The following is an 18,651-nucleotide window of genomic DNA, read 5'->3' as shown; positions in this document are numbered from 1 at the left end:
AAAAGTGCAGTGATTGTTTCTGAAGAAACATCATCATGAATCAGTTGCTGTATTTCCAAAGATGTAGAGGTCTTGGAATTGTCTCAATATATGTTTTTAATCTTTATCTAAGATCTAAGAAGAAAAACACTTAAAAGATGTCCCTGTAAGGAATCAGTCCAAAAGTCATATGAATCCCAACCTAACTCTCCTTCAAATTCAGTCCGTGTCTGCAAACTTTCCCCTTTCTTGGAACTGGACGTGTTTAGAAATGACAGTCATAAAAAGAATTCTGAAATGATTTTCTTTCTTTGACCAGTCAATGTACAAATCACCTGCATAGAAGTAGGATAAACCTTCTTAAGAATTTGCTATGTCTGGTTTTCTGCAGTCAGAGAAAGAGGCTCTTTTTTTTTTTTTTTTTACACGCACCTAACTCACAGATATATTCCACATGGTCCTTGTGAACCATGTACCAAATTTATTTTTTTTTAGCTCCTGCTGTGTAAAGAACACAGTATGTGAGACGGGTAATGCTACTCTACCTGAAAATAAAGATGTATAAGAATACTCGTGTGAATGTCATTGTTCAGTGATAAAGTTCTAATTGCAGAATTCAGTGAATGTTTTACAACGATTAATCAATGTACTACATCTACTTTCTTGTTCTGGAAGCAGAACACCATTACAATGACAATTTATTGTATACTACAACATAATATTTACAATTGAAATGCTAAATGATAGAATTACTCTCAGACTTAAAGAAATCTAGAAATAATCATTTGTTTGTGGGCTTTTTTCTGCATTCCTTTTAAAATTCTAATGTATGTGATTTGCATGGGCATTGTAAAATAAGCTGGTTGTAGGACATTTCTGAGTGAGAGAAATCATTTGACATAATAGCAAATACCTTAGCAAATCTTCAAGCTGTTCTATTCAATTTACAATGTTATAATTTTGCCATATAGGGCACACAAAGGAATGATAAAAAAGCTGAATTATGATGTGGTGATACTGTAAAAGAACTATGATTTTACAATGGATCTGAATCTGAAAAGAATAGAAATTATATGTAGTCTGCTTTCCTTTTTTTTCTTTTCAAACAACCATATTAAAATTTTATCACAGGTTCGAAGAAATGGAGTTAGTTTATTGGAGGAGTCTGGTGAAGAAAAAAATTATCCTAACATTCTATTTTACATTTGTATTCTTTCAAAATTAGTCTATGACTATTTCTTCTTATCTTATGAAGTTGCAGAAGTAATTTTTGGAGCTGTATTTTAAAATCAAATATTGAAAATAAGCCTGAGATCAATAAAAAGCTAAATTATTCAGTATTAGTAAGAACAAAACATTCCATTCCACCATTATTGTTGATAAATATTGAAATAAAATCTGAGTATTTCTGAAGTAAGGGAATATCTTATCTTTACAAAGAAAAGTGTGAGTCTAAAATCCACTTGAAGACTAGTTTATTTTTTTAAATGCTGTTCTCTTTTTAAATTGAAAAAGAATTATGACTAAAGCTTTTCTTGTGTTGAGCTATTTATGTAAAACAAGGGAAAGATATCAAGAAGAAGATATTTAAATAAGATATTTAAATAACACAACCAAAATAACTTCAGTAAAACAAAGAACACATCTTAAGCATTTAAAAACTAAGTTCAACATTTCATTGCTCTGAGAATTTCTCAGACTATGAATGGTGCGCTTTCCAGTTCAAAACGTGAAGCATGTGTTGAAACATTCAGGCAACTATGCCCTTCTGCTATTGGCAGAGCAGAAATTTTAGTGGAAGCACCTTTTCATATCTAGATGATGCCAGATGTTTCATAGCTACGGCTGCCACTGTATGAGAGATGACCTAGTATAGTATTCATATACTTCATAGCATGTATATAGAAACACAATGTTACTCACTGTATCCTGCTCAGCTACCACAAGAAGGGGCAGATAGTACAATTAGATAAATTGATTTTAGTTTCAAGATGAAAAATGAGTAGAAATGTTGAAGTATAATTGTGAAAATGTTTATGAAATATTTTCATGAAACTACTTTACAATTTCAGTAAGAATAATATTCAAATTAGGCTGTAATTCTTTTGTTTGCTTATTAATCAGCCTTTTGCTGTTGCACTTCCTCTGCATTTTTACCAGCCAGAAGATCTTTATGATAGTGTTTTGATTGAAGATATTATGAGGAATTAAGAAAATAACATTTTACTGAAGAAAGGACTTTTGTTTTTTAAATCAGAGTAAGGCTACTTAAAATACACTTGATGGGAGAATATTAGCTTTTGCAAAATTGAAAATGGGTAGAATGCAAAGAAAGTAGAAAAAAGTCTTTTTGCCTATAAGTGTAGTTTTTTTTGCCTCTGTAAATACCATTTTCATATACCATTAACAATCCACTTCCTCTCTTTTATGATGATAAATATTTTTAATGTTCTAAATATTCCCTGAATACTCAGACCACATAAGGCGTCTACATGCTGGATCTTTCCAGACAGCTTCCACTGAAGTCTAGAAGATTTCTTAGGTCTTAATGATTTTTTTGGTTGGCTCATTTGAATTCAAACCTCTGACATGTTGTGTCTTTACAAACTAAAGTTTCTGGGGTTTATAAGACTTTTTGAGCCTTCATAAAGTGTAGTACTATCAGTTGTTTCAGTTAACGGACTTTTGCTATTTTTTTTTATTAATAGAAACAAAAGGGGAATTTGCATTTTTGTCTTCATGTGATTATTGAGTGCTTTATGTGAGGCTTCATATAAAGTTAACAGAATTTAAAGAAGAAAGAAGAGAACATGAATATTCCAGTGGCTGAAAGAGGGATACAGAGATAGAAGGCAGACCATTTTTAATTTTTAATTATTTAATGAGCCTTCAAAATATGCTGTGTCCTTGCACTGTGTAATATAATATAGTATATTATATAGTATATATTAGTGTATGTATATATGTATTAGTATAGTATAGATTAGTATAATAGATATAGCACATCCCAAAGTATAGCCAATGGTCACTGTCAGGATACCCCTATTATTTCTTCTCTGTTGAGTGTTGATGACTAATTTGTAAGTAAAAATTAAAATCTGGGTAAGACTGACATACTACAAGATTATATCAGACAGTAGTCCACACCAATTAGTACACTTCTCTTTCACGAGAGATATGTCAGCAAAGATGTACTATTGAGATTTCTGTTGATTTGTCCTTTTTAAAATTATTTTATTTTTTATTAACAGCAGGATGTGATACTAGCATGGGAGATGGCAGTTTTCCATAGATGACGGTGAATTGTATAGCAAGGTGATGGATACCATCACAAGGACAAACCAGCAAGGAGATAAAAGATACAAGAGCAACCATGCAGCAAGAAATAAATGGAAAGGTTTACACTCTTTAAAGATATGGATCACCATGCCGTGTTTGAAGCTATAGGGCTTTGCAAAGAATTTTGCTTGAAGAGACCAGCAAACACCTGAGATTGAGGTAAGCATTCTTGCTCTGAGCACTGAGGAGGTGGGTAACAAGCAGGTGATGGCAAGTTGTAGCACTTGTGGTGTTGGTAGAGACAGCATAAGGCCACCTGGTAAAGACAGCTGTCACAGAGAGTTATGTTCATCACTCCATCATTTTATGCTGCTTGGCACACAATTAGGCTGCAGTAAAGCAATGGTTAAAAGAGTAATTGTATAACATGCAGTGTTATGGGGAGCGCAACCCCAATCTTTTTCTAGCTCCCTGTTCAGCCAGTGGAAGTTTTCCCTCCTCCCTCTGCTTGTGAGGCAATTATTTTAATTCAACAGCTTTCAATGCTGCAAAGATGACTTTGGTGGAATGAAACTGTTCTTGTGGAGTTGAGGTTGAATAGTTATGCTTTTCTTTTCTCGGTGAGACAGCACACATCATGAGTTGGAGCTGCATTTGATACTTGTTGTATAACCACGCATACTACAGAGGATGCAACTCACCATTTTGAAAGGTTTACTTTTAGCAGCCTGCAGCAAACTCATGTCTGCTGCTTTTCCAGTCATTAAAATGCAATCATTTTGGTGACGGCTTCCTTTCTCATAGCGAGGTCACACCATGTGCTGAAGTTACAGACTACATTTTTATGAAGAAAGGTAGTTTCTAAAATTTGCAATGTTAGTTGCTTGTTCCTTTTCCTTTCCTAGTTCAGTATAATGAATGTCAGAGAAGTTTCTAGCTTTGGAAAGAGTGCACCTATGTAGAAGGAAGAAAACTTCTACTTATGTTTAGTACTTCTACCACAAGATAGAAAAAAGAGAGTGGGGAAACAACACAACTAACTGAACGCAGAAATACAGAAGGCAATTTAAAAGATTAAATTGAGCCTTAAATACATTACACATCTCAGAACTGTAATGGACTCTTCAAGTGACACTATTGCAGCTAACATTGTTTAGAAAATGTGGCTGCCCTACTATTACTTTATTGTTTGACTAGTTTGCCAAGACATCATGCTTTCCATGCTGGGGCTGTAGCTTTATGTGTGTTGATCCAAAAGCTGGTACCAATTTGTCATTGCCACCATCTAAATGGTACCCAGTTCTTTCAATATTATTCTGTTGCAGAAATGCAGGGATTTTTTTCATTTTTCTTCTCATTCCTTAGCCTTATGATTCCTGTACTTTATATTGTATGTAAATATCAATGGATGAAACCTCCATGCAGAAAGTTCTGGAATTGTAATGACAAATCTATGTGTTTTTTTACTAATAGCTTTAATAAAAATTTCAGGCCCTCTCCTTTTCTATAGTTATGGGGGGGTTGGGATTTTTTTGTTTGTTTTGTTTTGTCTGGAAGTGCTAACTGATGGATAAAATAGGTTTATTTTATATTATTTATTTGGAAAATCTGCTGCTAGTTTCCATGGTTGCTCAGAGATCTAAAAAGGTGAATGAATTTTAAATATTTAAAAATCTACCACAAGTAGCATGTATTGTCAACTCCAGAGATAAAGAGAAGAATCATTTTATGGACATTTAAGTCTAATGTTTAGAGGAAGGGAAGAGATACTATCTGTATCTTCAAGGAGGAAGAGAGTAATTCAGTTATCACATGGATGTTGAGAGCTATGCAGTGTTTATCGGAATAAGAGAGCAGAGGGAGCATATTAGCTTAATGTGGACTCTGAAACACTGTACCCATCTCTTCCCATATGAGAAGACGTATTTGCAGATGTGACCAATATTTCTTAAATGCCAAACTTTGCTAGCTTGCAAATTACAAGATGTTCATCATTTATCATATTATTTTAGACCACTCTTGTGGCCTGTCACTATAGCAACTCTATTGGCTTCTGCAGCAACACCTGGTCCTATCAGTAGCTATATACTGTGGAAGTTTGTTCATAAATAATCCATGTGAAAGTGAATGTAGCTGTCATGTTAATTTGTGGCTAACCTGGTTCTGGCAAGTTTATAATTATATTTATGAAGCAAATAAAGCAGATTGTTTGCTTTTTCTTCTGCAATGACTTAACACAAACTGACAGAAACAAATAAAAGAAGCTTCACTAATCACAGTCAAAGTAAAAAAGAATGTCATAGGGACGTTCTAGATACCATCTCACGAATATAGTCCTAAATCTGGCCTACTGTCTCTCTGACCTCCAGTTAATAGACAGTGTGGTGCTCTTGTAAATGTGTTTACCTTCAAAGCAAATATTATATACAAGGTTACTTGCTTAATTCCCTCCCTCCTACACTACACTTCCCACCTTCAACTCTTTCCTAATCTTGTCCACCCTGCTCTTAGAGTTGGAGATAACACTCACAGATGACATATAATAATCAATAACACTGATGTTTAAGAATATTACTTTAAATCAAGAAAGACACATTTTGGTTAAGCTTCTGTTCACCATTCAGTCTAATCAGTGGATAATAGCAAATTGAGAATTTGCAGCTCACTTGAGTTCCAGTGTCTCCTCTCCAGAGGAGACATTTTGTGGCGGACCGTTTCACACATAGGTCATAGAATTGCTAGCTTTGGAAGGAGTCAAAAATAGTGAATTGTACTGTTTTTTTTTTTTTTTTTCATTGCTCTCAATAGCTGAATATATGGGTAGGAGGTAGCTGGAGAAGTAGAAGAGTCTGCAATTCCACCCTTCTTTTGCTTCAACAGACATTTCAACTAGGAATTGCAATATTGCTGGTATAAAGTAGGAGAAAATAATCTCAGACTGAAAATGAACTGTTTGAGAAACTGTAAGGAGAAAGTGTACCCACAGGACATAATATCCTCTGGAATTACTCCTTATACATCACTGTCTGATGAAAACTTTCTGATTATATTTAGAGGAGTAGAGTGTTATCTCTTTAGCCAAGATAAACAGCTAAGTTGACAAAATATTGATTGTCATCAGTAGGCATTGCAGTTTGATACTGAAAAAGATATGCAGATGACATAATTATAGTTCCTTGTCTCTACTCCTGTTTGGTAAAATGACTATTTAAATTATTAGCAAATGTTATACTTTTTTTCTTTCTCCTGTCTGTAAAGGTATTCTGCACTCTATTTGCATTCCGGCAAAGGAAATAAATTTATTTTATCCACTAAAGGATTACTAATGCACATGTTTAATTTATTTGAGATCCTATTTTTACTATTTCCTGTATTACAGGATACTTTCATTAATTTATATATAACAATTTATCATAATTATGCCAATTACTCTTTCTGCCATTCTCTGGAAAGAATTCTTTAAATACAGTATATACGACAAGATTTACAAAACAGAATAACCAAATAACCAGCTGAAACCAAAGGAAATCTGTTTTCAGGAGTAAAGTCTGTACAACACAGCTACAACTCACGCTGTAGTATTGTTGCTATAGAAAGTTAGCTTCTTCAGTTTCCTGCCTTGTCTTTTGTAAATGCCAGGGTAGTTAGGAATGTCTTTGAGTTTATATCTGTGTATATAATTCATAGAGGAATTACATTTGGAGATGCTGAGGATAGCTGACCTGCTTTTATCCCCGGAAGGATATCCATTCAATGGATCCCTGAAGAAAAAAAAAGAAATTCCTACCTTGTGATAGTGTAATACTTAACAACAATGAAACATGTGCATAAAAATCTTGTTGAATTGAACAAGGTCATTAATGCAGGAGCAGCAAGTGAGAATATAGTAACAAATGAGACAGCGAAATGAACCCCACTGTTCATTGGACCTAAAAGAGAGGACAGGCTACCTCAGTGTCACAAGGATACAATGTCCAGCTAATGAATCTGACCTTAGTAGTTCTAGTGTATGCAAAGGGGGGACAATCCCAATAAACTGTGTACCTAGTTAGTGTTTTGAAAGAACTCCCTCCTGAAAGCTGAAAGAAGTTATGAATGGGTGATTTAATACGATTTTAAATATCAATTCATGTTAGAAAGTTTTTGTCTGAGCAGCCTATTACATGAAAATAAATCATACCAGAGCAACTTTGATAGGTGCATCTGATTTGAATAATCTTGCATGTATTAGATATCAGCACTGGCCAAAACCATAATTACCTCTGCATGTGTATCTTTAAGATTGGGTTATCATATGATCCAAAAACAGTATTCAAAACAGAACCCTTACAGTATCTCACTGAAAGGCTATGTAATCTGCATGGGATGCAGTCCCAGTAGACACAGAGTGAAGGTTTGCTCTTGGCCGAACTGGTAATACCACTTTTTTTCAGAAAAGAAGCATCATGAGGTTCTCTGCTTTTCCCAGGGTTAATACCCGTAAGGGGAATCAGATGCAATGTGCATGCTCCTTTGCCTGTGCACAATTTCTTCTTGACATGTCTTAGTTTGTTCCTTCAGGTGATTGACTTGTGGAGTGAGTCATAAGTATAGAGGTGCTGAGAATCCAGAAATAATCTACAGAAGGGAGAAATAAGGTAATTATGCCTATACTTTAGTCTTGTAAATCTTTAACATTTGGCAGTGAAAGGAGCTGAAGTGTATCACTAAAGTCTGCCATAATCAGGTAAAATATTATGCATACCTGGAATGCTTTGAGGGGCAAATGAAAGTCAAGAAATGAACTGGGGAGATACGACTCCAGAATTTCTGTTAGCAATGATTAGCTTTATATTTTTGCTTGCATTCCTCTTGCATGTATCTGTGTGAAAATGGTATGACATTTCCTATGACAATCTTTAATAAGATTGCAACATTTTCATACACAGATTTTTTTTGCTATGACTTATCCCATTGTCTCCAATGAGAATGCTCCTGTAAAAAGATGAATGAAAGTATTTGGTTATCTGTCAACTTTTTGCTTAATCTGTCTACTCTAAATTCTACTGATGTCTGCCTTTAAAAATCAGCATTTCTGCAGCCTTTCCAGTTTCTTGACCTTTGTTAGTTGCTTTTAGATTCAGATTTGGAAAACACCATGTACGGTCCTGCTCTTTCATGTTTTCTTTTTCTTATCATAAAGACAAGAATGGTGTCAATTGCCAGACGTTTGTTATATGAGAGAGAAAGGATGGTTTTAAAACATAGGAGAGACTTTGGTAAAATATGTTTTTTGAGTGCAAATATGATTCAGCAATTAAATTTGATTTGATAATGAAAAAAAATAAATCAAGAACAAAAGCCAAACAAATTTTCTACTACAACAGGGGGACAGCCCATTCCCCAAACCCCAGACTGTATCTTAACGATGTTAAATGATGATTTGCAATTTCCCTACACAAAACCTTAGCAAGCAGCTTTCTAAACGTTCTTAAGACTTTTCAAGTAGTAGCTGCAGCTAATGTGAACCACAGTAAATAAATCTTACCATCACTTTGTGGTGTTACTACAGGTTTCTAATTTTATAGCTACTTAATTGGAATGAATAAATAAATAAATATTTTTTACTGTGGAGCTGAAAATTATTATATTTTACTGGAACAGAAGAATCTTATCCTAATTGTTATTGATTATGCTAACCTACAGCAGATTTACAAATATTTCTGAGCTTGTAAAAATATTAAGTATTTATTTGTGTCAATTTGAATTTGCAGAATACATTGTACTTGTTTTTCTTCAAATGATTGTCTCTATCTCAAGTTACTTTTTTAGGATTATTTATTTTTTCTCCTTGCTTTAGTTAGCAGGAAAATGTTGGATAGTGACCAAGTGGTCCCAAATCTCAAAGCTTTTTCCACCAATTGATCAAAACAGAACTCAGGTGGAGAACTGCAATTTGGGGTTATAATTCTTGGGTGTTGGTAAACTGATTTAAGGTAGCTAATGCCATTCATCACTGAAATAAAAAGCCTATGGGATTGAAGAACCAGATAACTTTAGACCTCAGATTAAGTAGAAAAGATCAAGTGTACATCTGAAATAACAGCAAGTTTTCCACCCCAAATATTCTCAGCACAAAGCACAACATATTTTGATCAGAGAGTATCTAATATGACGTTTGCAAACTTCATAAAATATACATACCTTTCTCTGTCTGATCTTAAAACACTTAGGCTTTGAAGAAATTATTATGAAGTCAATCTTGTTCATTTATTTTTGTTCTGTTTATTGCATTCAGGGGTAGAGAGGAAAGATACTAAAATGAGAGAACCTGGTAAAGAGAGAAAACAAATTCTTGTTTATAAAATGAAAATGAATAATAAATTTAATAAATAAATAAAGTATAGGGAAGCCTGAAATGATTCTGTAGGAATGATTCAAGCTAACTATTTTAAAGCTTCTAATAGGAGTTTAGCTGAGAAGAGTTATTGAACATACTGCCATTTCCTTGTATACACACCTGGATTTCCTTTGTGTGGAAATCAAGGAATGTGAAGATAACGTGCAGCCACATCTTGACCCACAGTGTGCAGGCTGGAGGTAGCCTAGCATGCACCCAGACCTAGAAATTTTAGGGTGCCCCCATTTCAGATGTATTCAGTGCATGTATCCAGCCTGAAGAAGAGAAGGCTCTGGGGAGACCTCATTGCAGTTTTTCAATACTTATAGGGGGCTTATAAAACAGATGGAGAACACCTTTTTGCTCAGGCAGATAATGATAGGACAAAGGAAATGGTTTTAAACTAAAGGAGAGGAGATTTAGATTAATGTTAGGAGGAAATCCTTCACTCAGAGGGTGTTGGGGCACTGACACAGGTTGCACAGAGGAGCTGTGGATGCTCCATCCCTGGAGGTGTTCAAGGCCAGGTTGGATGAGATCCTGGGCAACCTGATCTAGTGGTACGTGTCCCTGCCCATGACAGGGGGTTGGAACTAGGTGATCTTTAAGGCCCCTTCCAACCCAAATCATTCTGTGATTCTATGTTAATGTATTCTCCTTCTGTGGAAGACAAGTCAGTCTACAGGACTGCTGCTGTAACAGCACTGCTCTCTGTTGATTAAGCAGCAGGTTAATATTACAGTCCAATGTGCAGGTGTCCTATACTGGCTATGATGCTTCTTTGAAAGAGATATCTACACCAAACAGAGGATGGAAACAGCCTTAAGTAAAATGTCTCTGTGTTAAAAATACAGAAATCTAAATGTCACCCTTGGTAAGGCTGGCATTGCAAGTTTGGTGCAGTCTGTTGAAGGGAAGCCAATGAAAACCGGAGGGAAGAAATAGAAAGCATCTGTCCGAAAAGAGGTGGTACCCAGTTCTAGCAGCACTAAAAGATGAAAAACCAACAATCTGCATCAGCCTGCATGTGCAACAAACTGTAGGAACAAGAGAAAGATGTTCAGTTCATCTGCATGCAGCAACTGCTTTGGGGCAGGGTACTTGGTTTCTCTTATTTGCTCTGCCTCTGGCCACTCACTGGCCATCAAGGTGTTGTATGTTTGTAGCCATCTATTCTGCCATTGCAGTACCTGGCATGCTGTGGCTCACTACTGATAGTTGCTGTACTGATCCTGGCTATGGAACCCACTCCCATCTCAACTGAACTAGCAAGGCTTTCAGCCTCACCGATGGTTCTCTCTTGATATGCTGTCTCTTTACCCCTTTACAGAAGCTGTTGTGCTTACGGACAGTGGCATAATGCAGGGCTATCTCTGAAAACTTCTGGACATTTTGGAAGGAAGATACTTGCAAAAAAAGGCTAAATGATAAGAACCTGAGAAACAAATAAAGGAATGATACAGTATATTTTGTATGCTTCAAAGCTATTCTATGCTTTAAAGTTATTCTAATAAGCAGAATTCCTGTCTCCCTACTGTTAATTAGGCTTATTTATTCTGGTCATCAGTTTTTCTTTTGTTCTGCAAGCGGTTTTCTGTTCACTCCAAGTAATTTTCTGACTTGTTAAGGAGTTTGATTTTGACAGAAGACTAGAGGTCTCAAAGCTTTGAACTACCTACAGTTTTCAGATCAGTGACTCTCTTGAGGAAGTATATTGTTTCAGTGGTAAGAATTAAGGGGGAAAAAAAGGGGGTGATCGTGGTGGAGTTTGGGTTTACCTGCTTTGTTGATGTGCTAGGTGACTTACTGAAAACAGAATCAGCTGTTTCTCCTTTCTTAATAGAATTTGGAGGAAGATGGGAGGGCAGTGGGAGGAGTTTGGAGGATGTGGAGGAAGGACTTAATATTGCAAAAGTGACAAAGAAGGATACTGGAATGCATAGGAAAGAACTGAGGGTACCGTAGAGAGGGACAGAGAATAAAAGGATGCGAGTCATAAAGCTATGGGAAGGATTTAGTTAGCCATACTCCTTGTGAAAGACGTAATTTAAATGCAGAAATTTTCTGAAGTCTCATATCTTTTCATTAATCTCCAGGTTAGCACTTCAAAAAGGCTTGCCATAAATTCAGCAGTAGACAGTTTCCTCCCTTTGGTGCAAGAATTCCCTGTATTAGGTTTTACACCTCCGTTTTTTTCTTTCAGAATTAGCGCCAAGCAGCTATATGCCACATGCACGCTTCTCTATTATAGGCAATCCCCAGGAAGCTCATTAAGTTTTCTTTATGGCTCCTATGCACTGCTGGAACCATACCTAAGTGGAGTGTCTGACTGTCAGTGATTAGATACCACGATGGTATATACTTTAGAAAATATCATAGTTGGCATACAGAAATAGACAAATATAACAGCACTGCAGAGGGCCATTTATTCAACAGGAATTTCAGTTGCATAAACAGTAACACTTACACAGTTCCTGACACTGGCTTCCAGTTTCAATAGCAAAATTATTTCTGAAAGAGCTCCTGTGTAACCATACTGTACAGCAGAAATAAATATATCCTAAATTCTGAAAAAATTGTGGATGTCAGAGATGAGCAGGTAACTAACTACTAGTTTAAAAATTTACTGTTTATAATTCTATTTTGAGCATATTGGTGTAAAATACTTCTCTGAGGCAAATACCCCCATGAGAAATATGATATTGGTGCAATTTTTGGTGGGTAATTGAGGGAAAATAATATTTTTAGTAAAATATTCCAGTTTAATGTGATGCTTATTGTTAAAACACAAGTGACGGACTGGAATAATGCCAACAGATAGTCTATTCTGAAACGAAATATGCCTGGTCTTTAACTCATAACAAGAGCTTTTATTGGTGCTTGTGCTGGTAATCATGAGGAACTGATGATGTTAGCAAGGACTACTACTTTGACAGTACTCTACTAAAAGTACTACGGTAAAATGTTCTTTTCCTTCTCCCTTTATTTTGTTCTGACTTTCCTCCCTTTCCCAAGCTTTCCCCCCTTTCCCAAGGTTTCTGATTATCAGTTAAAGTTCTTGACTCTATTTTTCCATGACCAGTCATCTTTTCTGTTTCGGCTCTCCTTACTTTTTTCTACAGCTACACCCTATTGATTTATTGCACATTTTTTGTTGTATTTAAGTAAATGGGTTGATGTTTCATACTAAAGTTATAGTTTCTAACACTTACGAGAAAACAGTAATAAAGCCATGATGGTCATAAGATCATAATGTGTATGCTTTGTAATGTTATGAGGCACAGCCCACTAAGGTGGTTGTACCAGTCATGTTTGAAAGCGTCTTGTAAAAAGTTAGGTAACGCATTGTATCTCAGCACCCACTAGTAGTCCAGTAATGCCACTAGTAAGTGCACAGTTCTACCTGTACCAGTTGGACTCAGAAAAGAAAGAATGTTTAAAATGTCAGTCCCCTTTTCCCGTATCTTCTATTGCTTGGTGCGGTCTAAGTAGAGCTACACATGTAATATTCTCTGTTTTGCACTGCAGCTCTCTGTTTTATTTATTTATTTATTTATTTATTTTTGAGAAACAGCTAAATTCTTGGTGACTTTCACTGCAGCCTTACACAGTGAGCTGTGAATCGCACCAGAACCATGTGTGATGTAACAGAACCATACATTCCACAGATTCCCTTTCCCAAAAGGTTAGTACAACCATTTTCTGAAGATTGTTACCTCATTAATAGCACCTTCACCATTTCAGCTGGACCCAGAATGACTGCTGAAGCTGAAGGGACGTCTTCATTGGTACACAGGGACAGAACTGGAAATGCTCATGCCTGTGTTCCTCTATACGGCCCATCTGAGCAGAGGGGAGAGCAGAGGTTACAGGCTGCGCCTCTCTGACCCCACAGCCCTGGGCATGGCTTGGCTTCCACCATACGTCAGAATAACAATGAGCTGCTCTAATTTCTCTTGGCAGAAAGAGCTCCCTGGAGGCATTTCTCTGTTTCTGAATACTTTGCGTTAGTCGCAGACACTGTTTAAGATACTATGTCTGTGTCAAGGATAGGGAATATGTTGCATAAAGCACTTTGCTCATAGGCCTGTTAAAGGCACCTTTATGTCTCTAATGGACTAGACCAGTGCATGAGGGATTAATCAAAGGGCAGAAATGATTCCCCTTCCTATTTCAAGAAATATTAGTATCTTACAGACCTTATTTTCATTTCCTTACAGCAATTCAGAAGCCAAATGAATGCTTCAGGACAAGTCTCTTATTACTCAGGGTCAGTAAAGGATGGGAGCTTTACTGAGGCAATATATTTACTTCTTGGAAGAGTATCTTCTGTCAATTCCCATTTTCTTCTTGTTTCTGAGCTTGCCTAGGAGCAATTCTGGCAAGTTCTGAAGGAAATCACCATGGAAGGTCACTATGACAGGACTCTATGAATGTCTCAGAGAGCCTTCAGTAGGAGTTAGAGGAACATATTTTATTTTCTCTAATAGTTTCTACAAAACAACAAACTCCCAGTAATAACCTGTGTACTTGTGTGATGTTTTTCCGTATCTGAAACAAAATTGCTAATGATACAGTTCACAGCATGCACCATCTCCACTGTAATATATCATGTACTTTGGAAGCAAGTTGGTCTAGATGAAGTAGGCTAACCCTTTCTATTTGTTTACTAACTTAATTAAAAAAAAAAAAGAAAGAAAACAAACCACTGAATTACTCTAAGCAGCTTTTTAAATTATCATTTTAAATTATTTTATTTTAAATTCTTCCCCTTGTCCCTCATCTATGATATCCCTATACATTCCCTACTTTGTAAAACTGACATAACTCATTTTCATCCCAACAGGTATGACTTTTCTGCAATCAGCTGTAGATGAAATCGGAGTTTTCCAACCTCTGTGAGAGGGAAAATAAGTGTTCTTATGCTTTTCTATTTTAAGTAACAAACACATTAGAGGTATAGATGGTGGAAGTTCTAATCACCTTTCTTTCCCTTTGTTCTTTGTTTCAGTGAGTTCTAGTTGGCTCTGACTTGCTAATACCTGATTTGAAAACCAAGAGAGGAAATGAACTCATGATGGGTAAATATTTACCAATGCAATTACATGTTTTTTATGTACTTTGTTTAGTAGTACTGTTGCCGGTGTTGGTTTCCAGAAAAAAATCTATAATGAAGCGTATCACCTACTACTATTAGTCCCTGTTATAAGGGACTAAGAGCCATTTCTTAAGAGACTGGTTCCTCATCAAATTAATGCACAAGAACAACAATAACAAAATATATAGGGGAAAAAAACAAAAGGATCAAAATGTTGGTTGAAAAGAAAGTTGCCTACTGAAATGTTCCTCTCAAAGTAGGACTATCACCAGCCCTAGATCAGGTCAGCGAGAGCTGTCTGTTGAAGTCTGAAGAACCTCCAAGGACTGAGTTTGCATTGCTCTGACAGTGCATTGTTAGCTCATTTTCAGCTAGGCATCCACAGATACTACCCAACCTTTTCCAGCATAGTTGATACTCTTCAGGTTGGCTTCCAGCCTGTTCTGACACACAAGGTTATTCTGCCCTAGGTGCAGAACTTTCTGCTTTTTCCCTGTTGAACTTCAGTTGGCCAAATGCTTAAGTTTTTCAAGGTCTTTCTGGTCTGACTGGGTAAATCACAGTGCTTAGAGACTGGATCTCTGAAATGCGTCGAAAGTTCAGACTTAGACAATTTGACCACAGTGAAGTAAGCTTATTATTACAGTGAGTGTCTTCATTGTTATAAAGACTCATCAGCAGTTAATTTCTTTACCCTTGATGTAAAACTTTGTGAACACGAGTGTTCTGCTGAAGCAGATCTGTGCCTGATCTCGTCCCATGTGCTCTAACTTGCCTTATCATCTATCCTGTAAACTTCCAAAGCCCTGAGTTTTGTCTTCCTCATTTGTTGTACTGCAATAAATCCAGCAATAAAACCGAAAGGTTTCACCTAGTCCAAATCTAGAACAGGCGTTCTAGATTCTGGCTGGCCCATTTCAAGTATTACTGATCTTGCAGGTATAGTTAGCTTACAGGCAAATTTATTTCAGAATCATCTTAACCACCAGCAATTTTTAAAAAGCTACTGTATTAAATTCTGCCAGGAAACAGTGCAGCAGATTCTGCTAGTAATTATTGCATTTTATTTCATTGATCAACATAAAAATATACCTAATTTTCAAATGCATAAAATAAGAACATTGTTAAAATTCTTTTTAAAAAAAAATAAATTATTGACTTTCTAAGGTCTATTTTCATGTTTTACTCCACCATTGAATCATTTCAAAATCATTGAAAGCAAAGGTGTTATACTAGTGTAAAATCAATAAGAAGGGAGTTGAAAAGGGCTGTGTTTTCCACATGCAGTGAATGAGAAATGAAAGAAAGGTTTATAATATCATAAACCTTGGAACTGTGTCTGGTGATTATCCTAGATATGGCCTGCCAGGGAAATGACCACCATCTGCTGCTGCCCACCAGTGTCCTGAAAATGCAATCAGGCTGCTAGTATTCACTGAAGCTAGCAGCAAAGTAATCCTCTCAGTTTCAGCTCTTAAGATTACATGTAATTGTGTGTAAGATGCAGTCTCAGTCTGCACAGATTTTTCAGGTTCTCAAGTTCTGAAGATGGAAATTGATCACATTTACCTTAAACTTGCTGTTCAGCTTCCCTCTTTGTATTTGTATGTCATTGCTACTTTAGTTTTTAAATTGCTGATAAAAACCAAACCCAACCAACCAACCAAACAAACAAACAAAATCACCTGCAGAGATTTCTGCATTCTCTCTGGTTCATGGATTCAGAAGTGGGGCTTTTTTTTTTTTCCATGAAGCAGCTTTGAACTGAAGTTAATCTTTTCTCCTTACGAATTAAGATAAGACTGCTTTTAAAACATAGAAAATATTTCAAGGTTCTGAGAGAGCTTCAGGTATATACACACATCTCCGCAGGGAAAATACAGAAACTAAGACAAGGTGTGATAAAGAAATCTGCTGAAGTGAAAGTAGAGAGAAACGGCATAGAAAAGTTAGATTACAAGAAGGACGTGAAATAGAAAGGAAGAGAGGTTTTAAAGAATACAAGGAACCCCTAATTCAAGTTTGTCTGTTCATATGTGCCTGTAACTTTTCAATGCAATAAGGTACCTTCACAAACGATTTCACTGGTAAAATGAGCAGAAGAATAGAAAAAAAATACTCTGTGAGTTCCTAGTACTTCAAAGTATAGCAGAGTTTTAATATATTCAACCAATAGCTTCTGGAAATAGAGGAATACAGAATTTAGGGAGAAATGGGAATATGAATAAAGCACAAAGGAGAGAAGTTGTGTGGGGATTCTGTTTTGTTTGCTCTCACTCCCCCATTTCAGATGGATTAAAGAATTATTAAAAATTAAAATGCAAAATCACTCTCATTCTCACTTGGTTTGTCTGGTTTCAGCTTAATTGGGTAATGAAGGATCCAATTCTTCATCTGTTTTTGGCTATGATGTAAGGGGTCTCCGCTAATCATTTGGAGTGGCTTGCTGCAGTAGTGATATATTCATTACACTGCTATGAGCAGTTGCACTGCTCATTGAGAGAATGCAGGACAAGACAGGCAAAAAACACTGGAGAAGGATTTTTATTTATTTATTTATTTTTGTCAGTGTGAAATAATACACTTTGCCTTCTGTGAATGAAAACAAGACTCAGGATCTATAGTGATATTAGACACAAACTAAGGATGAAAATAAATTCTGCTGTAAGAGGTATTTCCCAAGAGATAGCCATCTCAATTTTTGGTCAGTGCTAAGAAAAGGGAAAAAGAGTTTAGCATTCAAGCTGAACTTGACCAAATCGTAGAATGTGTTTGCAAAAGTAGGATTATGAATGTTTTACAAAAATATTCTACAATTTTTTTTCACTTAATTGTGAAAGTATCATTGGGGTGCGGTGGAAGATGTTACGTTAATGGCAGCATTACAAAGGAAAATAAATACATTGGCCTTTCAAGCAGTAACAGGCACTGAAGATATAATTTCCACTCCATGACACAGAAAATCCTGTTGCGTATATAAATAGGGAGGAAAATAACAGCTTACGTATTATACTAAAACAACCTATTAGCCTATATTAGGGACTCCCATGCATAAGCTTAAGAGAGCAAGAGGGTTGTAAATTCCTCTAACTCCCTTGCCTACCTCACTGCCTCTGTGACTGTTAGTCACACTGCGTTTCCCAAACTCTCCTGTGTGCAGTGTGGAAAACACAGCTGATAATACAGAAGGAAAGAAGGCACAGCATTTGCCTGTAGCAGCAGGAGGCAGAGGGCACAGCAGAAGATATTCTCATTGGTATTGGTCTTCTGAGACAGCTGTAGCAGCTTTTTTTCCTTCCATCTTAACTTTCTAGTCTGTGCTTTCCTTCTAATTATAAAATAATAAAGGAACTTCACAATGATTCTGTGCAATCATCTTGAGGTTTTAGTCCCAATTCTCCATTCGCAATATTTTTATTTCAGCTTAATTTCCTTCTCTCCAGTGATATTACTTCCCAGTTACACTGAAACAAAACTTTTTGAATTATCTTTATGGATAAAGTATAGATACAAACTCAGCTAAATGTATATTAAGCAATTTATTGCAAGTGCTGCAGTACATATAATAAGGAAGATGAAACCTAATGTGGAAAAAAGACAGTTTGTTGTAACATAATTCTGTTTCTACGTTTGCCCGTGGTGAGTGAAATATGGCACAATGCATAACTGAAGACAAAGGTACAATGTAATAGATTTATCCTTATACTACTCAAGTGGAACATCCATGAAAAAGATAAGGGTCCTAACCTCACAAGTTATATAAATGATAAATGTGCTATAATATTTACTCCCTGTTTTCTTTCTCCTTTGATAATACTGTATACAGTGGCTGTTATCTTAAGATGTCTATCACAATACTATATAATTTTTTACTGTTATGTAAGTTGCTGTTTTATCTTTATAAATATGTTCCGTG

The 18,651-nt window shown here is 36.0% G+C and overlaps 1 protein-coding gene across 15 annotated transcripts in view; it reads left to right on the top strand.

Annotated features, from left to right (window-relative positions):
• The window catches only part of LOC308194891 (uncharacterized protein), a 709,819-nt gene that overhangs the window by 640,528 nt on the left and 50,640 nt on the right, over window positions 1-18,651 (top strand). For all 15 annotated transcript variants that reach the window (XR_013950992.1, XR_013950993.1, XR_013950996.1 and 12 more), the window contains 4 exons: window positions 3,231-3,477; window positions 7,819-7,895; window positions 13,239-13,322; window positions 14,649-14,718. The gene's annotated coding sequence lies outside the window, so the exon portion shown is untranslated. The remainder of the gene's footprint in view (window positions 1-3,230; window positions 3,478-7,818; window positions 7,896-13,238; window positions 13,323-14,648; window positions 14,719-18,651) is intronic.

The sequence above is a fragment of the Anser brachyrhynchus genome, assembly GCF_964034855.1.
Source record: "Anser brachyrhynchus genome assembly, chromosome: 4".
Taxonomy (NCBI): Eukaryota; Metazoa; Chordata; class Aves; order Anseriformes; family Anatidae; genus Anser; species Anser brachyrhynchus.
This window is presented reverse-complemented; position numbering and strand designations above follow the sequence as displayed.